General features: G+C 40.9%; 1 long non-coding RNA gene across 2 annotated transcripts; it reads left to right on the top strand.

Moving 5' to 3' along the window:
* The first annotated feature begins 4,478 nt into the window (after positions 1–4,478).
* On the top strand, positions 4,479–7,448 carry LOC120655499. 2 transcript variants are annotated; one of them, XR_005667550.1, is made up of 4 exons: positions 4,479–4,843; positions 5,611–6,267; positions 6,365–6,430; positions 7,205–7,448. It is a non-coding gene; the product is annotated as an uncharacterized LOC120655499 (long non-coding RNA). The 2 variants fall into 2 exon arrangements; XR_005667549.1 differs by having other exon boundaries at positions 4,479–4,878.
* Positions 7,449–8,264: the final 816 nt, after the last annotated feature.

Here is an 8,264-nt window from a genome sequence, read left to right as displayed (position 1 = left end):
TTGGGTCACTGGAGAATGGGCCCGGCCGTGCCGTCTCTCCTCGCTGTCCCACAGTGTCTCCGTCCGGTGCTTTGGATTTTTTCCAAGAGGCATGGCTTCCAGAGTCGCATTGCATTGACCAAGGATTTATAGGGCCACATGAATGGAAAAAGAAGGGGGTTAGATAGATACTCATACTGCGCAGTATTAAATTTCGAAATAAATAAATCATGACAACCACGAAAACTAATATAAATAGATCTATCATATTAGAAAACATAAAAATGTAATTGGATCTTAAAATACATGTTTAAAGAACATATCAAATCTTAGTATATGTAAAGATGTGGTTGTAGCATATACGTTGTCGATGACGACCAACTGTAGCCGATGATATGGCTAGCCATGTGACATAGCATTGTCTACAAGACCTTGAACAGTCGAGTGAAGCGATTCCTAAGTGTAGAATCTCAAAGGCCAAGGATTCTAGAGAGATGTTCTCTCGTTCGTCGGTGCATGCTAACGCTCGGGGTGAAGAAGCCATAGCGGCAGTGCCATAGCGAGAAAAGTCAAAACCCTAGGTCGATTAGATGTGTTTTGATAGAATCGATAGGTCATATGTATGGAAGTCGCACGATCTCTCATCGCAATCGCGATCTAAATTGATTATTGTTGACGCTTGTTAGCGACCAATTTCAAGCGTCAATTTGATCATAAAATTTTTAGAGTTTAAATATTTCATATGTATTTTTATCCTAAATAAAGTAGAAATCCACTATGCCCCTAGAAAACTATACAATGTTGGAAAAAGGACTAAAGTACAAGTTGTGAGGGTCTTTGTGATCCACGGAAAAAATCGCCAGCCAATCAGAGCGCAGACTTCAAACTCACATGAATCGAAGAGCCCACGTGCAGCATCAAACCGACTTACCAGAAGTTTAGGCGCGTAGGGACTTGACAAGAGGACACGTGGGAGGCCACCGGAGGAGACTAGAGGTGGTTGGGCCCACCTACCAGTCAGGCGACCACTATGGTCGTTTGAGTGGGCGCAACCCCCACCAGCCTCTAGCCTCTGCATGAAGTTTTCTACTGCCTTCTTTAAGTCGGTTCCTGGTGTCTGGGCAGCTGCAAATCGGCGCAAAACCCCTCCTAACTCTCCTTATAAATATGAGAGGGGAGTAAGAATAGGACAAGCACAAGTTGAAGCTCTCTTCTCTATTTTCTCACTTGAGTAGTTCTAGACTAGTGGAGCTTAGGTGAAGTAGTTGTGGGGTCGCCGGACGTGCTTCGAAGAATAGGTATGGGTTCGCTACTAGTTCTCTTTTGTAATGTTCGATCATGTATACTTGAATTATCTTATAGTTATTTATATTTGCATGATTTATTCCCTGCGGTGTCAGATATAGATTTTATGATTAGTTTACTTTGTTACTATATGCTTTGCCTTGTTAGAGACTTAGTTCTAGTTAACTTTTACATTCTTAAGTATTCGTATGTTTGCTCTAGTATGATGTCTGTCCATCCGAAGGGTGGGGGCTCCACGCGGGATACTAGAGTATCGCTTGCTATAGTGTAGAATGGTGTCTGGGTTGATTAAGTGTTGCTGGATGTCGCTTTTTTCCACGATTTGTAGAGGTAACGTGCAGATGGTGACAGACCTGTTTAGTGACATCGTAATCCTCCACATACGGTTAGGGGGTAGGAGGGTTATAAATGTCTGTGATGGCTTGGCAGTCATATCTGTCAGCCATTTGCAATGTTCACCCTTGTACTAAGAATAACTAGATAGAGACTAACCACATTAAGTGCAAAGAGTAAAGTACTAGTAAACATTATAGATTTCTAAAGAACATTAGATAGACCATGACTAACTTCTACCTAGATCCTTGCCTCTTTTTACTTTTGTTAGAGCTCAATCTTGCTTGTGTTTCACACTACCTTCATCCATATTTATCTTACCCCCTATTTATGCATTTAAATATTTCATTGATATTAGTTCATATTGCCTACCTACACAAATTAGTCGCCGCCTTCTCTATGAAAATATAAATGACACCCCAGAATACTCATCTGGGTAAAATGTTACAATGGTGATTTCGTCCGCTTGCGAAATGATTCATAGTTCATTATAGTTTGGTTATCAGTAATTGCTATATAAAATGTCGAGGCATTTGTTGGCGCCAATGCCGGGCATTTCTGAAGTCTTTACCGGAACCAGGCTGAACGACCTTGTTTTTGAAGTAGACATTACGAAATACTAATAATTATGTTTCCATATTATCCCAAACCACTAAAAAGTATGTCAGTGTTTTACCAGAGTTGTCATGCAAGCTTCTCAATCGGTCCAAGCTGCTCCGATTGCTCAAGCCCCTGAGCAGGCAACGGTGGCAGATGATGAGCCATCGATCGGCGAAGGTCTGCCACAACTATTGCTTCCGCGCAGGCGGTAGCTTTCACTCGTGAGTACTCCAAGGTATCGTATCCACAAGAAATGTGTGTGCACTAATTTCTAATCGAGTCAGTTTAAGGACACACCAAAATAAGTGGCGATGATAGAGAGGATTCCCGAGGTAGTACTAAATATGAGTGGGCCCTCCTTGTAAGCGAGACACAGATTAAGATTTTTTGTGCAATTCTTCTTGTGTTCAATTGTGTTTTCTCCCGTGTTTTAGCTGTGGGTGCCTACAGATCACATTCACCAAAACTCGTGTAACGTGATTAGATATAAGCTCTACAACTAAATTTGGTGATGAAATGTTATGAAAAGCTGCAGAGGTTGACAGTTAACTTTATGACTTAAGGACCGTCAACAACACCCCCACACTTAGCCTTTGCTCGTCCTTGAGTGAAGGAGAAAGAACTAAGGTGAAACATAACTTTCAAAGTTATGAAGCGGGCATAAGAGATATTCCAAACCTCACCTTGCACTTGTGAACTTTGATGTGTCTACCATGCCATCTTGGGTAGTTGAGGGATGTAATGGTTTTGAATTAAGTTACCTCAACTCCTTATGCCAAGTAGCTTGGAATTTTTTTAATTATTTTTTCAAAGCAAATCTTGCTTAGCTCCTCATTTAATGCTCTCGGGTCACTCAAGGTGTACACTACTATAAAACATAGATTCTGTAACATAATCTTGTAACACATCCATGAATGTGTTACAACGAATTTTCACAGACACACAAAGTTATGTGTTACAAATGAAGGTTGTAGCACATTGCACTTATTTTATAAAATGTGTTACAGATAACTGTTTTAGTAACACTAAAATAGTATTATAGTGAAAATATTATAAAATAATAGTATGTTGTAACACATATTCGGAACACATAAGATGTGTTACAAATATATATACTACAATAACACAGAATAAATAAATTATATTAAATAAAAGTATTACAAAGAAATATATATATATATATGTTGTTGTCGTTGAACAAAAATGGTTTGTCCTTGAAAAAACTTGGTTGGTGAAATGTGTTATTACATTTGAGAAGGATAATCATTGAGAAAACTCCAAAGTCACCAAGATAACGGCTTCACTCTGTAGCGCTGCATTATAACCTAGGTCGATCAAAACCTATAAGACTGGCTGCCAGCTACCTCCTTGTACGAGTATGGGAGCCAACCATAAGTGCCATAGGTCTGCGAAGGATGGTAGTTTTTTTTTATGCTATCGAAATTTGAAACTTGGTTGATGTCACTTTTTTTAATTGGAAAGTTTACCACTACACTTTCAAGTCCAAATCATGTGTACCGTTTCCACATGTGTGTAACATGTGCTAGCCTACACCAATAGCAAAACTAAGGAGACTTAAAAAAAACTCGACCTGCGAGGAGCAAGCCGCTGTAAGAAGAAGACCACTTATGCAGACCGAAAAAATCTCCGAACTCCTACCCTACCCTTATACAGGGGCGTCGTAACCTATACCGTAATCCCTGTGAGAGCGGGCCGGGTGAGCCGGGACCTATTTCCATGTGTTTTGGCGTGTAGGCAAGCGAATGGATTTTTTTAACCTCAGCCTAAAATTCACTCCCACCGAGAGTCGAATTCAGGACTCGAGGAGTGCTACTGAGACCACCTAACCTATTCAGCTAGGCACCCTTTCGCACTGAGGAGACTTACTGAACAATTTTTCAGTAGTTCAATAATTGGCGAGTTATTACTGAATATTTTAAGTATGTGTTAGAATATTTAATAGATGAAAAGATCGTGGGATAGATAATTATAAATATGAGCTATAAGGTTTATTTTTATATTAATTCTAATTATTTCCTGCGAAAGTACGGGTTGATAGGTTAGTTTGTGCTAGTAAATAGAAGTAAAATAGCGTTGTCATAAGAATTATTTTATTAAGAATGCATCGATCTCTACTATAAAAAAGAATAAAATAAGGATATTTACATTTACCCTCAAATAGATCTAGCTTCTCTCCCGTATTTTGATCTCACCATCTCAGCCTCAGGTCTTAAATCTGAAATGTGAAAAAAAAAGCCTGCTCGCACGCAGGCGTGAAACCGCTCCCCACCCACACCACCACTCCGGCATCCTAGTGGGCCGCGGGCGCGCCCCAGCCTCCTCGCTGGTGCTGCGCAAACATGGTCCGCTGCTCCGACGAGGACGCAGCCACCTCCGGCTTCCTCGGCAACGGCCGGCCGCGAGCGCCGCCCTCGCTATGCTGCCGCCTCCCACTCCAACATCCCAGGTGGGTCGCGGACGCCGGCACGGTCCACCGCTCTGCCGAGGACATGGCCGCCTACAGCCTCCCAGGCTGGGCGCCTCCCAACCCCGCCTGTTCACGCCTCCCCATCGGTGGCGCGTGGGCCACGGTCCCCCGAGGACGCTGCCACCGGTAGCCTCTCCGGTAGGTGCTAGGCGCCACCCACTCCGGCATCCCAGGTGTGCCGGTGATGCCTAACTCCTTTAAAATTGTGTCACCATTCAAATCCACCGAATCTCCCATTTGCATCTCAATGATCCCCTGCACATCAAGTGCTTGTGTTTTTTCTCATACCAATTTCTGTAGATTTTGACCAATCCTACCTTCAGGCACTTGCTAGCGTTATCTTGCCTGCAAGTAAATTATATGATTGGTGTGCACTACACAAAACAACTTGAGAATTATTCTTGTTGCTGAAACTTTGTAATGTAAAACCCAATGTTAGTCTCACTCATAATGTCCCACAATTAGAATTCTTCATTTGTGAATCACCAAATAGTTGTTTGTCTCATTTGAATTAATAGCAATATAAATTGAGATATTGTGTAATCGATTGGGTTTAGGATACAATTATGCCATTAATTATTTGAATATGTAAAAGGAAACGCTACTAAATGATCTTATCTTATTTTGTGCTTCTCTTAATCTCGGTGACAGAATGCAATTTGTGTGCTGTATTTTTTATTTTTGCCATGAGATGTGTTCTACACTTCTAAATAAATTCCTATCTCCCTCTCATACGTTTTCAGTTACCAAACCATCTCTAGCATGTAGGAATCAGCAAACAGGAACAGGTGTATGATTTCTGAATGATAGGGATGTTTTGGATTATTGATATGGGCTGGCTGAAGCAAGTTAAAATAAAACACTCTCCTGACTGTTACTTAACTACTTTTACTTCCATTGTGCAGAGTTTTGAAATGACATGAACAAAGAACTTGGCCAAGAGAGTGGGAGGTCATAGCAAACTCTGAACTTAATAGGTCAGCCATGTTTTCTTTGTACATTTGCTTTTCTCTATCAGCGATGTGTTGGTTGATGAGCATATGGAGAAAAACTTTGGCCAACTTTGATTGTACACAAGTCATATCGCCATTTATTTATTATCCAATTGTATGTAGGCAAATATTTCCAATCAAATGAACATTTTTGCCAAAATGTACAAGTCATATCGCCATTTATTTATTATCCAATTGTATGTAGGCAAATATTTCCAATCAAATGAACATTTTTTGCCAAAATGCTCATAATCCTTATGAGCATTTGAAAATTATATGACATCAACCTATTTTGTTCTTGTGATAAACACATCAATCTATGGGATTGACGGAATTAAGATGGAGGGAAGAGTAACCCTTGCAGACTTGACAGTAACATTTCTTCCATAGGCAGTCTCAAATTTGCAGTCTCCTTAGATTGTGTCGGCTCATGGGATAGGCTCAAAGGTAATGAACCAGGGTCCATATTTCCTGCAGTTGTGGCACTGCAGTGACCTTACTGCTGGGGAACGCTAGACTGTCAAAGACCATGCATCACCCTTTCTCCATTGACTAGATCGCCATCTCGAGGTGTGTCTTTATTATGTATACTTCAATTGAATTTTTTCCTCAAGGTTGATTTGCTCACTGGTTTTTCTATTTCACTGGATTGTTGGCCACTCTGCAGCAAAATTCAGCCCTGACGACAGGTGCCGCTTGGAGCTGAACTTTGCCTCTGTACCAAATCAGGCGTGTAAGTTCTCAACCTCACCGCTTAGACTAAAGCTCCTGATTGAAGTATAATTAATTTGTTCCAAGATAGATTATTGTAGAGCATGAAGACAGGCTAGTGATACCCCATGTTACATCTTTTATGACTAAATGGAATCTGTCTTGCACACGTTGCAAGGTTTATTTAATCGACCTTGCCCATGATTTGTTTGTTAAAATGCCACGAAGAAATTAGAACTTTTCCCAAGATTACTGTTTCGTTACCAATTTATGTATGTTCTTTCATGTTTTATCCTCCAAACTAGCAATAAGCACACTTTGATTGCTTAGTGTCCAGTGCTGATTCCAGCTAATTGAACAAACCATTATACAGTTTCTTTTGCCAAGTAGATCCACTATCCAACAAAATGCATGGACCAATTTCTTTATTATGTTCGTAGAGTAACTGAAAGCATCACATATTTAGTTATTGGTAAGTGATAGGATTCAGTTGATAGCAATTTTTCAATGAAACGACACTAAACTGCTGTTGGAAAACTAGCTTCGAATTAGAATAGTAATCATTTACTCGAAATACCGAACTTTGCCCCCCTGATGAAGTTTATTTGTTTACTTTTTGGTATATTATCAATACCTATGTACATCAATTTCTTAGTATTCAAATTATCATAGAGAGTTTATATTCAATATTTAAGTATTTAACAGTATTTGTGTATGTTGCATCTAGCTTCTAAATTTCTAGTGTGGCATATATGAATTGCATAATTTTTAATGCTACAATTTAATTTCTATGCAGGCCAAGATTGATGAGTAGCTGACACCTTATTTTGATGCATATAGAATGGATAGAGGCAGTGGAGTTTAAGAAAACTAGACATATATATATATTTTTGTTTACATTTCAGTTTTCCCAGTAATATGGGCTTGTACTCTTCAATATGTACATTTTTCAATAGAATCATATTATCACGTCATGCGAACAAGTACTATGTTTATAACCTTCCTATAATTAATGCAGCTTGCTATGATTATTAAATTTATGGTTTGTGTGATTCTGCATTTTATTGGGTTCATGGTAACATTATGTGTCATCTGCACATGTAAAGTGTGTAATTATTTAAAATTTAATTGTGTTGCAATAGATAAAATATGTGTTGCAAACCATGTGCTGTAATCAATATTTTGGTGTTCTACCACAAAATGAAGTGTTACTAGAGCTTTAAAAATGTGTTACAAATGATAATCTTGGTAACACTTCATAGATGTTCCACAAGGTAAGGAATTGTGTTACTGAGTAGTAACACTTTTTTAGATGCACAATAACACATGTGTTGTGTTCCTATAAATTTGGCTGTAGTAAGGCTGACTTCAACAACGGAACGCAAAATGAGCGAGGCATTCGTTCATTTGCCTTGCGCACAGTACATGCATCACACACGCAAAATTTCTTGTCTCCAATGGCGGAGGAAAAATCGCGCGGGGAAGGAGGGAGGCGGATCGAGAGGAGCGCGAGACGGACCGCGCGCCGGCGGGCCGGTTCTCGCGTCGAGCCCCACGGCCGGCGGCGGCGGGCTGCGGCACCGGCGGACGCGGCACCGGCGGACCGCGTTCCGGGGCCTGGAGCCGCTCCGGCTCCTCGACAGCGGCACCCACGCGCGGCTCGAGACCATCCTCTCGGGCAAGGATGGCCTCGCCACGGCCGCGCCGCCTGTGGCGGAACCACCCAAAACTACTGGGCCCGGGTGCACTGATCTTCGTTGCTAAGCAACTCTGACCCAATTTGGCACTCACCGGTAGTTCCTCGAGTGAAGCCTCGATAAAAGCCACGCTATTCCAGGATCAGCAGACAACACTCA

This window comes from Panicum virgatum, chromosome 1N, assembly GCF_016808335.1.
Source record: "Panicum virgatum strain AP13 chromosome 1N, P.virgatum_v5, whole genome shotgun sequence".
In the NCBI taxonomy this organism is placed as follows: Eukaryota; Viridiplantae; Streptophyta; class Magnoliopsida; order Poales; family Poaceae; genus Panicum; species Panicum virgatum.
The sequence above is the reverse complement of the archived record's forward strand: the minus strand, read 5'-3'. Positions and strand labels throughout refer to the sequence as shown.